Here is a 20,254-nt window from a genome sequence, read left to right on the forward strand (position 1 = left end):
GACTAATATTTGTTTGTGGCAGTCCAAATTAATATTGATTGTTACAGTTTATCTTTCCATAATAACTTGTAAGCAGTGTGGTAGCCGAATACCTATGCATGGAAATAGGGAATATTTCCTTGTGTGTATTTGCACATTATGCACAGATTTAAGCCAATTTGGCTGTTTAAAAAATTTAATTGTTAGACGGTTATCCCTGATACTTTTGCATTTCTTATTAATAAAATCATACATTCTTTTAAAAAAGGAAAAGAGGGGATTTGTGAAAAGCATCAGCAAATATCCCCAGTAGCAACACCATGCTACTTGAAAAAAGGAAATCGAAGTTCAAAATCTACATGGACCACATCTAGAAATGGCTTTCAATTATGGAAAGATCACAACATACACTAAGAATAAGAGGATGTGTGAGAAGAGCTTATAACACCCTCTGAAAATAGCTATAACACCTCCCTGGCAGTTAATCCAAACATCGGGTTCATTAATTAAACAAAAGCCCTATGCCAGAGAGGTCAGTGATTGAGTATAATATTTATTCGTACTTATTTTAAATTGAGACAAAACTGAACTTCCTTTGAAAGAATTTCGACCCTAACAGATATAAAACAGATGTGTACAAAGGAGAATTCACATTGCCAAGTACTGTTTCTTAAATATTGGTCTCGTTTGCCAGATCTACTAAAAGCTTTGTCTACAGAAAGGATTGTACAGCCCTTGTGAGTTTACAAAAGGGAAAGAGGAATGAGCGCGCTTTGGTTGGTGGAGGACATAATCAGACTTTAGCCTCACACTGCCAGGAACCGCCCATGGACTTGTTCAAGACTTTAGCCTTTTAAACACATCCTGAAAACTAGTAGTAAAAAATGCGCCCATCTTACATTTTCTGTTCATAGTAGTGAAAAACTGCTAGTTTTTCAGTCATTTTAAGAATTTTCCCAGTTCTCTGCTTATCATGGATGTGCTCACCCAATCACGACAGATCACCTGTAAATGGTCCCTTCCCAGTTCCCCTCATCTTATCATTCTGCATTGTGACAAAAACCAGCTAGCTCACCGCACCCTGCTGCTGCCGGGACAAGATGGCATTCTACACAGGTGGCCTCTCCCCATAGGGAGGTGTTGAACATGATTGTGAGGTCACTAAAAATTTTTTAATGATCTTAGGAGGAACCTCATAATGGAGAGCAGTGGGAAAAAGCAGGAATGTGTTCCCTGGCTCATACAAGTAAACAGAACCCTGAGCATACTGTACAGTCTGAACCTGATTTTCCTTAGCCTCTTCCGTGGACCTCCCTTGATGCCTTAGTATGATGTAATCTCACAGTAGTGAAATAAAATGAGTATAAGCTTCTCTTCCCTCATTTTTTTAACCTTTAGTAAACAAACATGATTTTTTTTCAGATTTTTTATTTAGTTGCTCTGGTAAGAAGCCCTGCCCTCAGGGAGCTCATATTCTGCTCTCAGTAGGAGATAAGAAAATCACAGCACAAATATTTAAATAATAAAATAAAACAGTGCTGTTAGGATTTGGTGGATGACACACACTCTTTAGAGAAAAGGGAGGTCGTGGTGGCCAGCATTATCCCTAGATGGTGAACTTCAGGGTGTACCTCTCTGCACCATGCTAAGTGTGGAGGATCTGCAGGGCTGAGGAGCACACCATGCAGGGCCCAGACCTCTCTGTAGAGACCTAATGCCGTGAAGTTGCCATTGTCTGGAAAGCATGGGTTGCCCATAACCCTGCCTTTGTTAGAGAGTTGGTTGTCTTTAACAGCAAAAGTCTTTTAAAACCCAGTACACCCCACCCTCCCATCCATAGATTTTTGCATCAATACTCAAAATGCCCAGACTTACTTCTTGTCAGCATTCCCTAAACAATAAAGAATAGTTACTAACATTATATTAGACATTGTAGGTAATCTAGAGATGATTTGAAGTGTACAAGAAAATGTGTATATGTTACCTGCAAATATCACACCATTTTCCATAACAAAGTTGAGTGTCTGAGGAATCCCCGAACCAAACCCCAGGAGGTAGGGTGGGAAGATGTAAACGTGGTTGTGTGTCCTGACACGTAATGAAGAGACAAGGTCAGTCTCTTCAGTTTTGAAAGTGCAGGGCCTCGTGAATTACTGGCCCTTTTCTCTCCCTGGTTGCATCACCTTAGAAGAGGCATTGGGCGGAAATAATTTTAGCTACCAGGTGCCTGTTTGTTTGGGTTCCTGTTGGCTTTCTAAGAAATAAAAATCAGATTAGCAAAGGAAATGAAGATTAGTTTGATTAGGGAAGTAAAGAAAGTAGTTTAACGAATGGTTTCAACAGAGATTCACCACATTATCAGTCATCTGTAGCTGTCTATTCCTAAGCCACACTGCAAGGGACAGAGGCTTGGCTGTTTTGGAAGAACGGGCTCAGTAGTCCTCCTGTTCATCATCCACCATTACTCAGCCTCCCCAGCTCCTTCTGCAGGGAGCACCCTGAAGCCCACCAGAGCTGAGTTCAAAACCTACTTTTGGCTCCTCCAGTGACTCAGAGAGTGTGAAGTAGCCTTTCTGGGAGCCAAGCAGCCTGCTGTAAAGTGGCAAAAGAGTTATATGCATTAAAGCACGACTCATGGAAGATGATGGTGGTGGTACAGTTGATGGAGAAATAGTTGTGGTTGTCAAAAATGGTTCCTTTTTCTCCAGGTGCCGTTAGTCACTAGACGTCCTGTCTTCAGTGTCCTCTGCCATAAGCACAGAATACAATAAGAGATGTAGACATGTGAGTGGCTATTATTATAACTAATCTTCTGGGACCAGTAATTTAAAATGGTACATTACACCTCTTCATTTCTTTTATTAATTTGACATTTTTTTGAAAGCCAAAACAAATGACAGCATCTGGGAGCTGCTTTTATTAAACTCCTCAAAATGTCCCTTCCTAGGAGAAACAAGTGATCTTTATATTCCTAGCTCTCAAAAGAAGGAAAGGAACAGAACACTAACATTTCTAGAGAATTTGCCATAAAAGACAGTGTAATAGTCTCCTCAGGCTGCTGTAACAAAATGCCCTTGACTGGGAAGCTTAAACTGCTAGCATTGGTTGCTTGTGGTTCTAGAGGCTGGAAACATCCCTGCACAGAGGAGCAAGAGAGTGCAGGACTGTAGGCACACTTCTCATAAGGACGTTAATCTTATCCTGGTGCCCACCCTTCTCACCTCATCCAAACCTAATTAGCTCCTAAAGATCCCACTTCCCAATACCAACACATTAGAGGATATGATTTCGGCAAAGGAATTTTGAGGAAACAAACATTCAACCTATAAATAGGAAGAAAGGGTTATCGTAATAGTGAAAAAACTAAATAATCTAGGCTTCTGTTGGAAAGAGGACAAAAAATATAGCATATTCTTCAATGGGCAACTTGGGTTGCTATTTTTTGTTTTGCTTTACAACAAAAAAAACAGGCTTAAATAGAACATGGTTCTTTCAGGGAACGTTTGTTGAGACCCTCTGTTCTATTCTGGGGAGTTTATGGTGAGTAGACGGCAGTCACAGAGGTTACATCCTGTTAAACAAGGCAGAATTAGCCATATCTTGACATCATACTCTCTATCAAAGTCACAGTAAGGCCAGGTGAAGGGCTGGAGGGCCACTCAGGGCTTTTGAGGTCAGGAACTCAAGGAGACTTTATCTGAGCAATTGGGCAAAGGCTGGAAGCACAACAGGTGACAGAGACGTGTGGCATTCTCACTCGATGTATAATTCCTTACTCCTTTGTTTCATTTTTAATACCTTGGCCCCTCCACTCCATGCCCAAAATAAAGCTACTTCAAAGCAGAATGAGATTTGTTAGAGATCTATCAAAATCCAAGTGAAGCATTTGAGTATTGGAGTCTTCTGAACCAACAATAAAGGAATGGTGTGTCTGAAAAAGCATCTCCCAAAGACTTGATCTTATATCTAAGAAACACCACAGTGTTGATCATTTTTTAAATTGCCAGTGCTAAGCTGGGTGTGGTGGCCCCCACCTGTGATCCCGGCACTCAGGAGGCTGAGGCAGGAAGATCCGCGCAAATTCGAGGCTAGTCTGAGCTCCACAGCGAGTTCAAGGCCAACCTAGATTACATGGTGAAGCCCTGTCTCAAAAAAACACACACAAAAAAAAAATAATAAAATAAAATAACAAAAAAAAAAATGCCAGTTCTAAATTTTAACAGAATTCTCCTGAAAGGGGGGATTCCAGAAAGACAGTAGCAACTCCCAAGGAAACATGGGAGTCACACCTAAGTGAGGATGAATGAGATTTTTATGTTCCTCAAAAGGCAAAAATGTCTTTTTTTAAAGTTTGAAAACGTTCTCTGGAAAAGAAAATAAACAGTAAAAAGAGTTGCTTAGGAGACCTAACCTCGACAATGGCAGCAAGTGCCATGGCAGTGGGCCCGCCCGGGCCGTCTCACCCTGATCCACGGCAGCACCTGGGCTTCTTCTCCACCTCTGCTAGCCTTTTTATCCAGCGGTTTTTGCAGACAGAAACCAGGCTGAATGTTTTATGACACTGATACGTTTCTGAATGTTTTATCTCCTGTGATGGAATAAGTGATCGGTTAGATGATCCCAAGACGACTCCACCTTTATCCACCTGGTTATAAACCCAGGAAGCAGGAGGCACGAGAGATGGGAAAAGCAGTGGTCTCCTCCCCAAGGGGCAAAGCAGTGGACGGATTCCTGGCTCCTTTCTCCTTCATCCTTTTGCTTTTCCGCATAACATTACCTTGCTGAACCTTTACCTCCTTTGTATCTCCTTTATTCCCCCTCTGTCCCCATCATCTAAGGAATTCCCATTGCAAAGACAAATATTAATTATAAATTTCACTGTTGGGACATTAGTCAGTGCTCTGCATTAAAACTTCTCTGTAGCTAAGACTGGGTCTTCAGTTTTTGAAGGCTCGTGTAAGCTATTACTTGGAGGCCTCCCTGTCTGCTCCGTCCCTCCCACACGTCAGTTGTGACCTGCTTTCAAACAGGCCAAAGCTGACTTATGTCATATTTATTAGAGGAGGTGGAGGCAACCAAGGTCTTCTAAGCTGATAAACTGCAATCTTAAAGCTTTGCAACAGGTTTCTCCATGTGCTTGCTGCAGGAAGCAGATGGTCAGGATGGTCAGAAGTGACAACTATATTCAAAACCCTAAATAGACTTTGGGAACAGGTTGGTGTAAAACGATGCCCGCACCTACAGAGCCAAATGTGCTCCTGTCAGTGTTTGCTCTCGTTTGGCGCTGAGCTGTGTACCTCTGATGTGTTTATACACTTCCTAGGAGCTATATATTTAACAGACGCTCTATTTAAAATATTTCTTTTTGAAAATGCACATGTAAGAGAATGCGTGCTTACTTCTGTCGTTTTCTCTCTATTCCGTCTCAGAGCAAAGCAGTTCCCTACTTTGCTGGGTTCTGTGTTTTGACCTTTAAACTAGACCTTCTGTTTCCATCAGAGCCCAGTGTCGAGTTTCTTCTGGCTGCAGTGATGGCCTATCTGGTAGCAGGGTGACACTTGTACACACGGGATAAGGCCATCGCAGGAGAATGATCTCTGTACGAAACGTTGATACATTGACCTATTTCCAGCAGCCCTGAAGAAATAGAACATTACAGAACCAGAAGGAGAATGGCCAAGAAAAGAAAGGGCTGCTCTCAGCCACCAGCACATCAATGGGCAGGGAAGGAGGCTGGAAGATGTAAATGAAGAAAGAATAATGCAGATTCTAAGTGAATAAATTATATACAGTAATAGCTGTTATACCCTGTGCTGGATGTGTGTGTGTGTGTGTGTGTGTGTCAGTGCATGTATGCACTTATTTACTATGTCTCATTACAGGCTGCCAAAAGAAGTATTATTATAAGTACTTTTCCTGAAGCTGAGATTATTTTTAGCCCTTTATGTAAGAAAGTACTAGTTATAAAACAGCATATCATCCCTGTAAATTAAATAAAGCACCTTTAGCCAACTATTGAAATACCTGTGCAGTCTCAGTACAGTCTGTCTTTTCAATCACATGGCTGTGCCAAGTGAGGTCAATCAGGAAATGGAAATCATTCTGAGTATTTCAAAACAGGAGAATTTAATACAGTAAATTGATTACAAAAGTGCTAGGGAAATAAAATATCCGTCCCTCCAGACCTTGCATCACACACCAAAATTAATATGAAATTTAACCTTTTTTAATGTAAAAGCTGAAACTATAAAATTTCTAGAAAAATGTAGGAGTGTCCAGGAGTGGTAGCACATACCTAGAACCCAAGCTCTTAGGAGGCTGAGGCAGGAGGATTGCTGTGAGAAACTTTGTCTCAAAAAAATAAGAGAGAAAGAGAGAAAGGAGAGAAGGAGGAGGAGGAGGAGGAAGGAGAGGAGGAAGAAATGGGAGTGACTGTTTGCAACTTTGAAATAGGTAAAGATTTTTTTAGATAGGACCCAGAAAAAGCAAGAACCATGCAAAACTTCATACATTGAAATTTAAATCTCTTGCTCTTTGAAGGACATTAAGAAGATGAAAAGTTAGGCAAGAGAGTGAGGGAAAATATTTGTAATACATACATCTAATATAGAACTTTATTTAGAATATATGAAAAACTCTTACCACTCAGTAAAAAGACAACCTGATTTCAACATAAGTAAAGTGTCCAGGTGACCTGCCCTGTGACAGTTTGTGAAGCACTGTGGGATGCCTGGTTCAGCTTTATTTATTTATCAACTACTTCTTTTCACTGTACACACTGCACACACACACACACACACACATCATACACACACATGCTCCTCTATTGAGTAAAAATACGCAATATAAACAAAAGCTAACAATTACCAAGAAAAAATGGTAATGCGTCAATCACTTCTAAAAAGAAACACACATACTTCTTAAAATGCACATGAAAAGAAACTCATCATTAGTCATCAGAGAAATACACATTAACTCTACAGGAAAACACTACAGTACACCTACTAGAATGATTGGACCTAAAGGATTGATGGTGCCAAGTGTAGACAAGGATGTAAAAGATCCTAAACCCAGCTATCGGATTGAAAAATAGCACAACCGTGCGCACAGACAGTTTGAAGGTGGCATCAGCAAGATGGCAGAATAGAAAGCTCTAGACCCTCCTTCCGTGGAGACACTGACTGACTTAAAGAAAGAAAATCTATAGACTTAATCTTCACAGAAAATATGCAGAAAGCAATTACAAGGTTCCCACACCCCAGGCAAGCTCAAAGCCAACCACATTGAAGCTTAGTAGAAAAATTCATGGTACTCGCCAGAGCAATACTGGAAAAAAATTCCCAGCTCAGTTGAAAATGGGATGTATGATATTTGGACTTTTAGAGGAATTCCCTGAGAGATCACTTTCTGTCTCGCTTGAACCTGGAAGAACAAGAACAGAGTGACAGGGTGGGGACCCTTGAGAACAAAGCTGATCAACAGGACTTAGTTGATCACCAGACCCTCAAAGACACTAGGTGGAATCTAGCACCACAGCTTTCTACAGCGCCATCAAGGCCATCGTGATGCAGACAGACACCATGAAGAGCTCCCAAGAAAAGCTGGTGAACATCTTTAGTTAGATGGCATGTAGCAGCCCAGAAAAAGCACATCTCTAAATAGGGTTAAGAGGGCTTCACAATTGTGTCTGGGCTGTTTGGTGAACTATAGGAGCCTGTGAAGCCAGGCTTTAGAGACCAGCAGACGTGGCTCATAATTCAACAGAACGTAACAAGGTATACAAAGAAACGGTAATTTTTTCTGAACATGGGACACATTCAGCCCTCCAAAAACTAACCCTAAAGCAATGGAGAACCTATATGAATTATCAAAATAGCACTCAAAGTAACTTAGGATGTTCACTGAACTAAAGGAAAGAACAGAAAGCTAAATGAAGTAAAAATGAGAGAATCTACAAAGAAAAAACCAACAGGAGTTCTAGAGTTGAATATAACAACTAAGTTCAAAATTTAACTAGATTCACAACAGACAAGCAGAAGAACCAGCGAATTTGAAGACAAGTTCCTTGAAATTATTCCATCAAGGGTGATGAAAGAATGAAAAAAGTAAAGAAAGCTAAAAGGACTTGGGAGACACCCTCAAGTGGACAAAACTGAATTGTGAAGTTCTGGAACAACCAAGGAGAGAGAGAGAATCAGAGACCTTACTTGAAAACAGTGCTAAAAACTTTCCAAATCTAAGGGGGAAAATGGACATCTAAATCCAAGAAGTCCTGTGGACTCAAGCAAGATGACCTTAAAGGGACCCACAAAATAATATCAAACGTCAACGAGAAAGACTATTGAATGCAAGAGAAAAGTGACATCACGTACACAGGCAGTTTCATATGATTATCAGCAGATTTTCAGTAGAAACCCAAAGGAACAGAAAAAGGAAGTGAGATGATGTATTCAAAGAAAAAAAGAAAGAAAATTGTCCACCCAGCATTGTACACCTGCAAATCTGTCCCTCAAAATTAGAAGAGAAAGGGGCTTTCCCAGATACAAAAGCTGAAATTGTTCATAACCACAAGACCTGCCTTCCAAGAAACGCTAAGAGGAATCCTTCAAATTATTAAAAAAGTCATTACAACAACATGAAAATATAAAACTTTGGGTAAAAATAAATGTATCAACAGAATACTGTAATACTGTGGTGTATAAATCACTTTTAATTATAGTATAGAATCTCAACGACAAAGGCAAAAATGATAAAATTAGATTAATGGGTAGGAAATATTAAAGGATATAATTTGTAACAACAACTTACTGTGGGAAGATGTAAAAGATTAAGGTCCTTATGTGACTGAAGCTACCAGTTTAAAATAGATTGTTATAATAGATTGTTATAATAGATTGTTTTATGTATGCTCTATAATTACCATAGATGTACCCTGTAGTGATAAAAGAAATAAGAAAAGAACCAAAGCTTCTCACTCCAGAAAAATACATATATAAAATGTTTAAAAAATAAAAAACACAAAGACAGCAAAATACAGAAAAAAGTGACAAAATATCTGTTATAACCAAAAATAGCACAATGGAAATACTGCATCCCTATCAATAATTACTTTAGGTGAAAGTGGATTAAACCCCCAGATAAAAAGACTGAATAAAATGAAAAAAAAGAAAACCAAGAACTAGATGCTGTCTACATGAGACTCACTTTAAATTTATGGACACATTTTTGTTAAAGGGAAAGTATGGGAAAAAAAATGAAAATGATAATCAGGAAGCAACAAGCTTCATACTTGTATCAGACAAAATAGACAAATCAAAAACAGCCACGTGAGACAAAAAAAGATCATTTTATAATTATAAAGGGGTCAATTCTCCAAGAAGTTATAATAACTATAAAAACACTTTCACCTAATATGAGAGCACACACACACATACATGTGAAACAAACATGCTCAGAATTGAAGAGAGAAACAGTAACACAATGGTAGTCACGGATTTCAGTACTCTACTTTCAAGACTAGATTATAAAAAGCCCACAGAATTTCAGCAGAGAATAGTCTTGGAAGATGCTGTGACCCCCTGTACCTGGCAGACATGCAGAGCGCCCCAGGCTGCCGCAGCAGAACACACTGGTCTTCTAAATGCAAATGGAGCACTCTGGAGAGGTCACACACTAGGTTATAAAACAAGTCTGAAATGAAAAACAGAGCTTAATTCGCGTCAAGTATCTCTTCTGATCACAGTGGAATGAACCTGGAAATCAGTAGCAGAAATAAGATTGAAAATTCTCCCATATGTGGAAATTAAACTGTGCACAGCTATGTTAGCTCTCTGTTGTTAAAACAAAACACCCAAGATAACTTCAAAAGAGAAATGTTTCATCTCATTGTTTCAAAAGCTTCATTCTCTGTTAAGCTGCCTCCTTACTTTAGAGCCTGTGGTGGGGCAGGACATTGTGGAAGGAGCATGTAGAAAAGCCATTCAGCCCATGGCTAGCAGGAGGCAGAGAGCACAGAGGAAGAGGCAGAGGCCCCTCTCCTCTCCATGGGCACTTCCCATGACTTCAAAGAGCTCCATTAGGCACCAGCTCTTCAAAGTCTACCACGTCCCAAAAGTGCAAGCTGGGGACAAAGCCTTCAACACATGGTCCTTTAGGAGACACTGCAGATACAAAGTACAGCAAAAGCAAACAGATCCAAGGTGAAATTAGACAGTAGTTTGAGACAAATGAAAATGCAAGCACAATACGCCAACTCTTACTACAGCAAAAGAGAAAAGGTTGTATTAGTACTTAGGTACCTTACAAAAAAGTTCTCAAACTACCTAACTTTACACCCCAAGGAACTAAAGACCACACTAAATTCAGAATTAAAAGAAGGATGGAAATAATAAAAGGTTAGGACAGAATAAATAAATATGACAGAAAAAGGGTAAGTCAACAGAGGTTATTTTTTATTTTAAAGAGAAAGAAAATAAAAAAACTTTCAAAATTGATTAGTAGGAGAGTTATAATATATTACATAATTAATACATTGCATAATGTTGTCTTGGTAGTAGTTATTCAGAGTACAAGGTACAGGATGCTATCTTGCTTAAATAATACTAGCATAAATGTTTCTTTTCAATGAACTAAGAAAAACTAGCTGTGTATCTTAACTATTTTGTATGTATTTTTTCTTTCTTCTTCTCTTTTCCCCATCACAGTTTGTCTTTTCTTTTGAAGATTTTTTTCCCAATTCACAGTATCTATTGTATATTTTAGATCATATTTACTCTTTCAGTTTCTCACACTAGTGAGACAATACAGTGTTTACACATGTGAGTCTGATTTATTTCACTTATGAATATGGTCTCAAGGTGCACCTATGAAACTATTGAGTTTATCCTTCTTTATGGCTGAGTAATACTACATTATATTTAAAAACCACATTTTTTATTTTAAAAAAGCAAAACAAAAAAGGATATAAATAATATAGAATTTCAAAAAATAGGAAATTAACACTAATATATATTGTTATCTTTGAAGTAGTTGTTAAGGTTATAAGAGTTAAGCATAAAAAAATGAATACTCAAACAATGAAAACAAACAATTTTTTTGGATGAACTAACAGATTAGTAGTATAGCTACCCATCATGCACACACACACACATATATATATACATATAATACATATATACGTATAATACATATAATCTCTTCCCCTTGTTCCTTCTCTCTTTTCCGCTATCCCTGTTGTTCTTTGCTTTTGAGCATTTTCCTTTTCATTATCACAATCTCTACTGAACATTTTGGATCTTAATACTCTTCCAGGTTTTTTTTTAACACTAGGAAGACAATATGAAATTTACAAATGTGAGTTTGATTTATTTCACTTATGAGTATAGTCTCAAGTTGCCTCTTCAGCATTCTTCCTCCTCCTCCTTCTCCTCCCCTCCCCTTCCTTCTCTCCCCCTCCCCCTCCCCCTCCCCCTCCCCCTCGATTCTGGACTTGCCTGAACCAGAGGTACAATGACCTCCTGTTCTGCCTGCCTTCCAGCCTTCTTGGTAGAACCTTTGAGGAAGCTGGATGACACGGAATTGTGGAGAGTATAGTTCATTGCCTTCCAGGCTCCTGTGAAAACACAAACAGGGCAGAACCGGGACAGAGTAAATGCAGACCATGTAAGCCACAAAGCTTATTGCTCTTTATGAGCTCTGATGACGCCTATACTTGTGCTGGTCCTCCTGAAAAGAAGGCCATTTCCCCTGATCTCCGTGCATCCTAGGACCCTCAGATTCAAACCCTCCCCCGCCACTTGCTTACGTGTAGCTTATTTATGAATCCTGTTGGTTACTCAGGTGGAGGTGAAATTTCTCTCACCCTTTTGTTACCTTAATATTTAAATTTATAAAGAAGTTTAATCTCTTTTACTGCATCACATTGAGCTTAGAGAGTTTGTATTTATTTGATTTTATTTATTTTTTGGTACGGGGATTATCCTATCTTTATTTCCTCAACAGTGCTATGGACCTTAAGATGTTCAATAGATGCCTGTTGAATAAATAGGCGATTAAATAAATCAGTGAATGAACAAATGAAGTCTACAAACAATTGTACATGGTTGCAAAATGCATAAATGTGTACGCTGGCTCTGTGTCTCAGTCCACCCGGCAGCTTTCCCTTACTTTTTGCTGCAATCATTTTATGCTCATCTAATAAATACCTGGCTTAACGCTTAAGGCTCTCTGCAGGAAGTACTAAGTGAGGTTTTAAAGGAGCTATTTGACAGCCTAAATGTCACTAGATTAAACTAACCCAGAAATCACATCGTTCCTTCTTTTGCCACAATGTAAGGCATGATTCCATGAACCAACTGCCAAGCAAATCAGTAAAGAGATTGAATGATTGAAGAAAATCTTCCTCCTTCCCGCTGGGTAAAGTGTCACAGGGAAAGAAAACCCAGTAGAGAAGACATCAAAGCAGAGTGAAATCCTAACTACGTGATCTAATTTAATTTAGAAACTTTGAGGGAAACCTTTACCAAGTCCAAACAAAAGCTCGGGGGAGAATATGCCTAATTTGGGCTCACTGTGTGGATATGTTCCGTTTCACATACACAGAATTTTTTTGAAGGCAGCCTTTCTAGTTATGGCAGAATCTCTTGGCCAAGTGGTGGAATTTGTATTGAAGCCAAGAATGCTCGGTTATTGTGGGTGAAGACAACTTGGTCAAATAGAAGTCTAGTAGTCCTGCAGGTCCAGCGTGGCAGTTTCCAACAGAACTAGCCTGGGTTGAGATGCTACTCCAGCCACTCTCTGCGCACCTGACTTCGGGCAAGTTGACCCTACCTGTAACATGTGAAGCAACCACAGGAGAATCACACACAACCTTCAGGGCATTGGTGCAAATATAAGACACATCATGTGTGCAGATCGGAAAGGGCTGATGCATCCAGCTACTGTGTCCATGTGATTGCACAGCCTCTGAAGAGGTGGCACAGAGGCTTTCCGCCCTCGCAGCGGAGCCTACACAAACAGGAAAACTTACACCAAATCAGAAGCTGTTCATCTCCTCAGAATTTCTTGTGAAGCCAAAGGATGCAGAGAAACCCATTCTCCTATGCATTTGAAAGCTAACTTTCTCACTACGATTACACCGTACAATACTTAGGCACTGCTGCAGCCTGAAGGGGCCTCCGTACTATGAGTGGAGAAGAAAGGACAGCGACATGGTAATGCACCCAGACTGGCTGATATCTCCCCCATGGTACCCTTGTACAGTGCAGGGTTGATTGGAAATGACATCCTATTTTCAAGAAAATAAGCATCAGCAGCAGTGGCCGGAAAGAAGCCACTTTTCTTTTCAAGTGTATGTAGGAAAATAAGCTTTTGTGTGAGGTGGAACAGCTCCCGGCATGTAAGCACCACACCTTCTGAGAATTAGGACACCCGGGGAAGCACAGTCAGCAGCCCATTCTTCTCTCTCAAAACGGAGAGCATTTCTTCCCGGTGCGGTGCTGTTAATTCCTCACAGAGCAGAGTTACACCAGCCTGCTACTGCGCTGTGCCACTGTCAAGTAGGCAAGGCAACATAGTAAATGCCAAAGTTCCTTCTGGGAGGGATGATTTTCTGCAGTAGCTCTGAATAACCACCACAAAGATACAGTAAGTAGGCAGAGAGACTTCATGTGAAAGCTCTCATGTTAATGTAATAGGGTACCTAACCAGTGGGATGTGAGCCAAAAGAGCCCTTTAACAACAAACACCACTGCCCTGTCCCCAGACTCACCGAGGAAGCAAAATCTTGTAACCAAATGGTCCTCAGGCTTTCGTGGGTTCTTTCACAATCTGGTGCAAGACCACAGAACATACACACATACATACATATATTCTCCACTTGACTATATATGTGATTTTAAGTGACTGAGCCTCTTCAAGGTCCATTAATCCTTGGACAGTAATCTGAAGTCCAGGATGGATTTTGGTCAAGCTCATGAACTCTGGAGAAGTGGGTTTGAACTGGAACCCAAGAAAACTGGGAAACTTTTAGCTTCTGTTGTTATCATCTGAAAATAGCAATATTTCTGTGTTCTATGTTAATTATGAGTATTAAATCAGAGAATATTCAAAGTACTCAGCATGGTTCCTGGCATGTGCTAAGCACACAGTGACTACTGATATTAATATTAGTTGAGGGTAAAGGGATTGAAAATGATCAAAAATTATATACAGAGAGCCAATTTCCCCAACACGTTTAACTCATGTATTGCAAACACCTACTAATAAAGATTAGCCTTTTTAATTATAAAAGTCATGGGGGAGAAGTAGGCCCTGTATGAGCAGAGAGCAACTTCAATTGGGTCCTTAGTTCTACAAATATTTCCCAAGTGCTTCCAGTTTATGAAGGAGTAGACAGGACTCTGCAGTGGGAATCTTGGCACTGGGATAGGCTGGAACTAGAGAGCTGGTAACTAACTGAGTTTGCCCAGTTGTCTTAGTGTGTTTTCTGATGCTATAATGGAGTGCTATAGACTGAGAGAAGTATAAACAGTAGAAGTTTCTTTAGCTCACAGTTCTAGAGGCTGAGATGTCTGAACCTACAGGGCTGCACATGGTGAAAGCCTTCTTGCAGCATCGAATTAACAGCAGTCAAACAGCCAACAAAGTGTGCCCAAAACAGAAAACTGGGCCCAACATCTCCTTTTATCCATTCATAAGGGCTGAGCCCTCAGGACTTAATCAGTGGAAAGGTCCTGCCTCTCAGCACAATTACAATGGCAATTAAATTGCACCTTGCATTTTGGAAAGAATATTCAAACCGCAGTACCAACACTGGATGGGTGGAGCGCGTGGTTTTCTTACATTCTCAAGTGGAACAATTTTAACACTATTAATAGTGATATCAAATTACTACAGCTGCAGCCTGTTTCACAAAAGGGAACCTGTGAGTTTGGATAACATTTTCTGTACTAAAGGGGAAATAGATAAACTAAAAGCGTTAATAATTTATGGACTAAATGAAATAAATCCCAACAGTAAGAATTTTTGGGTTAACCATGGTTAGGCTATTGATGGAGTTTACACAGAATAAAATGTGGGAATATTTCTAAGCAATAATAATAGGGTAACAAAAGTAGGTCATAAGGGTCCATTTAAAGCAGGTATTTTTGTCTAATCAGACACTCGAGACCAATGATGGCAAACCTTGTCGAGCTTTCAGTGATGCAAACAGCCCATTGTGACACGGTTCACTGCTCCTGCTCTAGAGCATCATAAAGTGATCCAAGATCGAAAGTGATGCAACTTGTGGTCAGTCTGTGCATGCCCCACACACACCAATTCAGGACTAAATGACCTTGCTTCCTTAGGTCTGGTGTTTAACTATGAAGAAGGTAAAAAGTAAAAGTAATATCCTTAAGATAAAAGAAGGAAATGAACAACATAGCATCCTCCCACTTTTCCTTTCTTTCCTCTTTGCCCTCCCCGAAATGGGAGATTGCAGACTCAGGCCAAGGAAGTAATGTAAACACGCACAGTGAACTGTGTTATAATGGTGGTTCCCCCGAGCCCATGAGCCCTGGACTAAAGAGGGCAGCAGTTACCCACACCAGTGGCTCCACCAAGGGATCAGGCAGCCATGGCCTGAGCTTTCTTTTCCAAGACAAATTTCAAATGTAAATTTGTATCTAAAATATCCTGACTTTTAAAAGCTGGTAACTTATGCACATTTTATTTTTAAAACTCTTGCAGGCCAAACAAAACATATCAGAGAGCGCTAGTTGCAGTGTTTAGCTCTAGGTCTGAGGGTCCTGGGAGCTCTTCCCTTGTCTACATCTTCCCACACTAGGCTCTTCCTAGAGAAACTAATCTCCTCCCACGGGCTACAAAGCCTCCCAAATTGATCGATGGTCATGGCCACTCCCCTACACTGCAGACCCCCATATCCAGACCTCACCCCCACCTCTCTATTGGGTGTCTCACAAGCATTTCACACTTAAGGCATGTGCAAAACTAAACTGTACAAGAGACCAAGCTCTGGTCCCCTTCTGTCAGCAGTTTCTCCAGATTAACAGGACCTGTATTCCTCAAGAATTGTCTACGCCCTCCTGTCTTGCTGCCACTGTCCAGTTCCTCGCTAGTCTGTCGGTCCTTCATTTAGAATCTGTCTGTCCTCTGGTCCCTGTCCCTGTGGCCACAATAAGCCACCGGGTTCATCCATTTTTGTGTGTGATGTTTCCTAATTGGATTCCTTCTTCCATTGTGATGCCAAGCCACTCTTCATGTACAGGAAGAATGATCTCTTAAAATATTAAGAAGATCTACCCACTCCCTGTTTAAAATTTCTCGGTGTCTTTATAATGCATGAAAATCAAGAACAGTCAAATATCAAATACATATTGTACTACTCCAGTTAAAAAAAATATTTTAATCTGTAAAATGAGAATCATCATATACCTACATCAAAGAGTTTCATTAGAAGCCAATATTAGTTTTGCATAACTTTTATATGAGTTTTTGCAGGGAAGGAGGCAAAATTTAAAGAACATTTATGTTGGTAATGGCTACTTACACTCCTCACAGTACCAGCAACCAAGAACCTTCTCAATGTTTAAGCTACAAAGTTTTCATTCACAGTGTTGTAGCCTCAGAGAAAAACATCTGCTTGATTAAAGAACAAAAATTCTGTTTTAAAAAGTCATGGGACAAACGAAGTTCAATTAAACATATATAAGATACAGTGAAGCATAATTTCAAATTTCTTGAGATCATTTTTAGAAGGAAATGAGTTTGATTTTTTAAATAGAAGACGAAGTGATGAAGTGGGTGCGATATGACAACGTGGAAATTAAATCACCCTAGAAACTATCGACGAGCTCATCTCTTCCCTCAGTCATCTTCATTTCCAAAGCAGCTCCGCCTGCATTGAGCATCCCTGCATCAGCATCCCTGTGACAGCCACCTTGGCCTCCTCCCTGCCTTCTCAGTTCCCACCTCACTGTTTAGAAAACACCCAGGTGAGAAGACACAGGCAGTCTGTGGAGTGTGGGGGCTGCAGAGTCGAGTGGGAAGGGGAGCAGCTGCCACCTCAAGGGGCAAGGGCTCTGTCTTTTAAGGACTCTGCCAGGCTCTTCTCGTCACTTCTTCTTTACTAGATCCCTATGACAGCCATAAAACCACTCCTTGATGGTAAGCTCCTGGGTTGACTTCGGTTTAACTATGAGCTGCAAAGGTGACTTTGTGAGCCAAGTTGACCGATGTACCATTAAAGAGGAGGACAAGGGGAGGCATGGAGCCATTACTATAGTGCTAATAAATAGCAATCAATTAAAAGGGGGAAGGGTTTATTTTGGGTCACAGTTCTGGGGGTGACAGTGTATAACCCACTGGCCCATCCCAGGAGTGTATGGCTGAAGAGGCCTCTGATGTGAAAGACACAGGGAATGAGCAGAGTCCCCAGCCCCAGGCCCTACTTCTTCCTGCTAGACCACACCTCCTACAGGGCTTGTTCCGTTCTAGAGCCAAGCTGAGCCAAGCCTTCCACACTGGACTTTGGTGTTACAGACCCAAACTTGAGCAAGACAGGAAAGAGGAAGGGTGAATAGAGATTAAATTCTCTACCTGATCCTCATTCTTTACCTCCAGGAATAAGATCTCAGTTTTCGTTATACTCCTAAGTAGTGAATTCCCCCATAAATATATACTTTCAATAGCTCTATAATAAACAGTCCTTTTTATTAAGAATATAATTGAAAACTTAACAATTTGAAGAGTTGCAAAAAGTGTAACAACTTTTTTTCTCAGTGCCAATCCTATTAAAAATTACTGAGACTCCACATCATGCCAGATCGATACCAGTATATACATATATGGAAAACTGCACGGATGCTGTAGATCTAGCCCAAATTCTCATTCCATAGTCAACCAAACTTTAGCCCTAGGGGAAAACATGACTTACACAAAGGAGCTGTACTGAAATATAGTCTAAGTAAAATAGTGATAAAATTGGGTGGTACACCCTGTAGTTCCAGCACCCTGGGAGGCTGAGGCAGGAGGACTTTGGGGCCAGCCTGGGCATCTTAATGCTTTGGCAAGAATCTGTCTCAAAACAAAACAAAATTTAAGAGTTGGAGATGATGCTTAGTTCAGAGTTCTAGTTTCAGTGCCCACTACCAGAAAAAATTACTAAGTAACAAAGGCAGATCATACATAAAACTATTTCCAGTGTCTTCTGAAATCTCCCAAAAACTATATAGGGAAGAGATTTTTAAAGACAAACATTAACCAAGAAATGAAAGAAGCAACAGTAACAAAATCTGAGCACCTGGGGAAAAAAAGATGTGTGTCACTGACGTAGTAGAGGAACCAGCCCTGCCCTGTGTCTTGCTGGGCAGCAATGACCGCTGTTCCCGACCCCAGTAGTGTGTTCTCTGGCGAGGTGCTGGGGTGCCCTGCGCAATAGCAGCTTCCCTGCGAAGCTTTAGGAAAGAGAACCGCTCCAGTCTGCACCCAGAATTCTCAGGAGGTCTGGAGTTAAAGCACCACCCCGTGGCATTGGAGGAAGGATATGGAAAGGAAACAGGCACACAGAAATAAAAGCAGAAGGGTTTACACAGCCATGCATCCGGCTCAGAGAACACTGTGCTGGAAGTGCAAGGTCAGCTTCCAATTTCATTTGTTTCCCCCTGTGTGACTTTTTAACTATTTCTGGCACACCACCATTTTCAAAAAGCAAATACTTGTCTCTCCCTAGAGTGCCCCCAGCGTTATATGCTGGCTATTGATCTTTATGTCGTTGTGAGCTTCAAGCCCTTACAGATCTAGAAAACACCAGAGTTCAGGCTTCAGGTGGAGCCTCTCCCTGCGAAACATTCACACCTCTAAAACCGATTCTTCATAACCATGTTGGTTCTGTTTGTTTGCCTCCTTAAAACATCTTAGAAATTCACTACCCTTGTGAGACTCGTATTTTCTTTAACTGCCTTAAAGTGAAAAAAAATATTGGTGATCATCATTCTTTCAAACTTTGACGTTTTTGTTGCTCTTTTAATTGCAATTTCTTCTTCAGGGTAATAAAATGTACCAGACCTTTTGTGTTTCAAGCTGCTTCATGTGGCCAGCTCTCCAGCCTCCCCCATCCTGCCTTCCTACCCTGTCTGCATTCCAGTCATATTTAAAAGGAGAAAGAGTTGTAGGATGTGACCAGAAACCACCGTCCCCCGACCCGAGAACCCCTATCACCATCTCTCATCTGCACATGCCGTTCTCAGTGCAGAAGAGAGGATTCTGTTTTACTCATCTGACTAAAGTACAGATTGGCCTTTAGGACTCAGTGTAGACTTTATAATACGTCACAGAACACCTTCCATGAGCCGGCCTATGGTCCTATAGCTTCCTACCTGCTCCTGCAGAACCCAACCTGACATGTCTTACATCAGTGTGCTTATCTCATGGGGTTTCCCTTGCCATACTCACCGTCTTCCTGCCCACTGGACAGGGAGCACCTTGAAGACCAAAATTGTCTTGTTCTCAGATCCCTAGCATCTAGCATAATCTTCAGCATATAGTGGGTTTGCAATAAAATATGTCTTGAATAAATGCATGAATGTATGTTTTGAATGAATGCGTGATATATGATCATGGCAGAATATTTGGAAGTACAGCCCAAAAACTTTTTTTTAAAGAAAATGAATATAAACCTTAAACCAGGTGTGGTGGCACATGCCTATAATCCCAGCACTTGGGAGGCTGAAGTAGGAGGATCATTGCAAGTTGGAGACCAGTCTGGGATACAAAATGAGCTCAAGGCCAGGCCTGAACTGCATAGTGGGACCTTGTTTCAAAAAGGCAAAAAAAAAAAAAAAAAAAAAAAGAAAGAAAATGAATATAAATCTCAAAACTGGAGACAATTTGTGTTAGCATTTTGGGTTTCTTTGCTTCCAGTTAACTTTTTCCATTAAACCCACTTGTGTAAAGCTTTCAGTACATCTGTTTTCACTTAACATTATATTGTTATGCCGAAAACACTGTCAAGCATCATAGTCTTACACCAGAAATACTTTCAAGCATTCACTATTGTGAGCTACAAATTCTTTGGAAACTTTAACGGTTGTAAGAACATGCCTTTCAAAGTAACAGTTTATTCAGATATTGTGTTGTTGGTCATTAATTACAAAGTTTTGCCATTATAAGAATGCTTAAATTAAGACTAAAATAATTATTTGTTCTGGAAACAAAATCACCAGGTGACAATTTCCCAGTTGAATAAGCAAATCATGAAGAAGAATGGCAAGGCCTA

General features: G+C 40.4%; 1 protein-coding gene and 1 pseudogene across 1 annotated transcript in view; both read left to right on the plus strand.

Annotated features, from left to right (window-relative positions):
- The window catches only part of LOC134478703 (NEDD8-activating enzyme E1 catalytic subunit-like), a 33,277-nt pseudogene extending 22,377 nt beyond the window's left edge, over nucleotides 1-10,900 (plus strand).
- Nucleotides 1-20,254, plus strand: part of Rnf150 (ring finger protein 150) — a 236,353-nt gene that overhangs the window by 206,559 nt on the left and 9,540 nt on the right. The gene's annotated exons all lie outside the window — the stretch shown is intronic.

Source organism: Cavia porcellus, unplaced genomic scaffold (genome assembly GCF_034190915.1).
Source record: "Cavia porcellus strain 051 isolate PalLab524CR breed Dunkin Hartley unplaced genomic scaffold, mCavPor4.1 scaffold_14, whole genome shotgun sequence".
Lineage (NCBI taxonomy): Eukaryota > Metazoa > Chordata > Mammalia > Rodentia > Caviidae > Cavia > Cavia porcellus.